Here is a 3,317-nt window from a genome sequence, read left to right on the forward strand (position 1 = left end):
GACTTCAGCTCCCAGAATTCCTGAACCAGCCTGGCTCAGCTTGGAAACCTCTCCCTTTTCCCTCAGCATGGCTGGCTCAGGAATTCTGGGAGTTGAAGTCCACGAGTCTTAAAGGGGCCATTGTTCCCCACCTCTGGACTAAATGATATAGGGCAGGGGTCTTCAAACTTGGCCCTTTTATGACTTGTGGACTTCGACTCCCAGAATTCCTCAGCCAGCGTGCTTGGCTGAGGAATTCTGGGAGTTGAAGTCCACAAGTCATAAAAGGGCCAAGTTTGAAGACCCCTGATATAGGGTTTCCTGCCTGAGCAGGGGGTTGGAGTAGGAGACCTCCAAGATCCCTTTGAACCCTTTTAGTTTAGTTTAGTCTAGTCTAGTCTAGTCTAAATGCTTTTCACGAAGCCCATTTGTGTCCCAGATCGGCAGTAAGAAGGGACGTGTCGAACAAAAAGGAAATGCAAGGATATTGCTGGGTGAGAACATTTTAAAAATTGCCTTGCCCTTGAAACCACAACAATTGTGATCTTTCATTTGCCTCTGCCTTCAACAGCATGGCTGAGAAAAATCTATCTAACGCAGGCAGGATTCAAGGTTTAAACGATCTACCTCAACCACGGCAGAGCCAACAATATCCTACATTTCGAACGACGGGCCTAGGAGGCAAAACAGGGGCAGGCAGGCAGTTGCGACAAGTTAAGGAGTAGGAGACGCTGAGATGGGCTGAGCGGAGAATTCGAAACAGGGGCCGCGTCCAACTTCTCAAAGCTTCCGGTGCAATTTGTACAATCTGCGTACGAACTTAAACAATGAACCGAGGAAGCTTTTGGGAGGAGAAGCGAAAGGTCTTCAAAGAAAGAACTAAGTCCAGTTGCCTTTTGGCAAAAGCCACCTGGGGGGGGGTTTCCATTCTTAATTTGCTTTAGCCACCTTGGACGGGCAGTCCTGGACTTACGGCTGCAATTAAGCTCCAAAATTTCTGTCACTAAACGAGACAGAGGGAGTTCGGCTCCGTTTTCCGAGCGTTCTTCGCAAGGGAACCTCTGCAGTCGTTCAAGCCAGAAACTCGGTTGTTAAGCGAATCCGGCTTTCCCCATTGACTTGGTTTGTCGGAAGGTCGCAAAAGGGGATTTTGACCCTTGTAAGTGTGAAAAACGGTCACTTAATAAGTCACTTTTTTCTGTAACTTTGAACGGTCATTAAATGAACTGTGGAAAGTTGAAAGTTGAAAGTCGAAGAGACTGGACAGCCCTTGGTCTGAAATGGTGTAGGGTTTCCTGCCTGAGTAGGGGGTTGGACTAGATGACCTCTGAGATCCCTTCCAACTTTCTTACTATTATCATCATTCATTAGACGTGAACCTCAGTCAACTGAACATTCAAATTGGCTGGCGCTGATGGTTGACACAGGTTGCTGCCAGCATCCTAGGTATCAATTATTATTATTATTATGGATCATCGCACAGTCAGCCAGATGTTCAGACTGGATTTGGCATTTTGTCTACCTATCGAGTCCTTCCCAAGGACCTGGGATAGGCAGATGTGGATGTTTCATGGTATTACAGATCTCGTGGCAGGATGGAAGCAGTTCCTAGTAAGGCCGCCTTTTGCAATTGACTAATGGCGAATCTGTCAATGCCGATGATGGTGTCCAAGTGGTGCTCCAGTTGTTTTGGGATTGCACACCCAAGGCGCCTATTACTATTGGTACCACCCTTGCTTGCCTTTGCCACAGTCTTTCTATTTCTATTTGTAGGTCTTTGTATTTTGTTATCTTTTCCAGTTCTTTCTCGTCTATTCTGCTGTCTCCAGGCACTGCCACGTCCACTATCCAGACTTTTTTGTCTTTCTTATCGACAACTGTTAAGTCCGGGGTGTTGTGTTGCAGGTGCTTGTCTGTTTGAATTCTGAAGTCCCAGAGCAGTTTAACTTTATCATTTTCTATGACTTTCTCTATTTTATGATCCCACCAGTTCTTGCTTACAGGCAAATAATTATTATTATTATTATTATTATTATTATTATTATTATTATTATTATTATTATTATTATTATTATTATTATTATTATTATTATTATTATTATTAGCTGCTGGAAGTGGTGGTGGTGAACTTCTTCCATCCTTCCTCTCCTCTTTCGATCCCACCTTACCTTCCATAATTGAGTTAATGGCAGCATAATGGAGCAATCAATCAAGGGAATAGCTTTCCTGCAGAAGTTGTAGGCTTTGAAAAAGAGACAATTCCAGGCTGCATCAACAGAGGGATAGAATCAAGATCACGTGAAGTGTTAATACCACTTTACAACGTCTTGGTAAGGCCACACTTGGAATCCTGCATCCAGTTTTGGTCGCCACGATGTAAAAAAGATGTTGAGACTCTAGAAAGAGTGCAGAGAAGAGCAACAAAGATGATCAGGGGACTGGAGGCTAAAACACCGGTTAAAACGGTCTAAAATACGGGTTAATTGTTCTCACTGTCAGGAAGCTTCTCCTTAGTTCCAGGTTGCTTCTCTCCTTCGTAAGTTTTCATCGGTTGCTTCTTGTCCTGCTTTCAGGCGCTTTGGAGAATGGGAGGACACCCCCTCCTCTTCTCCGTGACAGCCCCTCAAATATTGGAAGACCGTTATCATGTCTCCCCAATCCTTCTCTTCATTTGAATAAACACAGCCAGTTCCCACAATCCGTTTCTCCTCCATTTTAGCCTCGGGTCCCCTGATTGTCTTTGTTGCTCTTCTCTGCACTCTTTCCAGAGTCTCAACATCTTTTTAAAATGACGACAACCAAACCCTTATGCAGTATTCCAAGGGTGGTCTTACCAAGGACTTGTTGTTGTTGTTAGTTGTGAAGTCGTGTCCGACCCATCGCGACCCCATGGACCACGTTCCTCCAGGCCTTCCTGTCCTCTACCATCTTCTGGAGTCCATTGAAGCTCCCACCTGCTGCTTCAGGGACTCCCTCCAGCCACCTCCTTCTCTGTCGTCCCCTTCTTCTCTTGCCCTCCATCTTTCCTAGCATCAGGCTCTTCTCCAGTGAGTCCTTCCTTCTCATTAGGTGGCCAAAGTCCTTGAGTTTCCACTTCAGGATCTGGCCTTCTAAAGCGCAGTCAGGGTTGATCTCCTCTAGGACTGACCGGTTGGATCGCCTTGCAGTCCAGGGGACTCGCAGGAGTCTTCTCCAGCACCAGAGTTCAAAGGCCTCCATTCTTTGGCGCTCAGCCTTTCTTATGGTCCAACTTTCACAGCCATACATTGCAACTGGGAAAACCATGGCCTTGATTGTACGCACTTTTGTTGGCAGGGTGATGTCTCTGCTTTTTAGTA

This window comes from Protobothrops mucrosquamatus, unplaced genomic scaffold, assembly GCF_001527695.2.
Source record: "Protobothrops mucrosquamatus isolate PMUCROS unplaced genomic scaffold, P.Mucros_1.0 scaffold3853, whole genome shotgun sequence".
NCBI lineage: Eukaryota > Metazoa > Chordata > Lepidosauria > Squamata > Viperidae > Protobothrops > Protobothrops mucrosquamatus.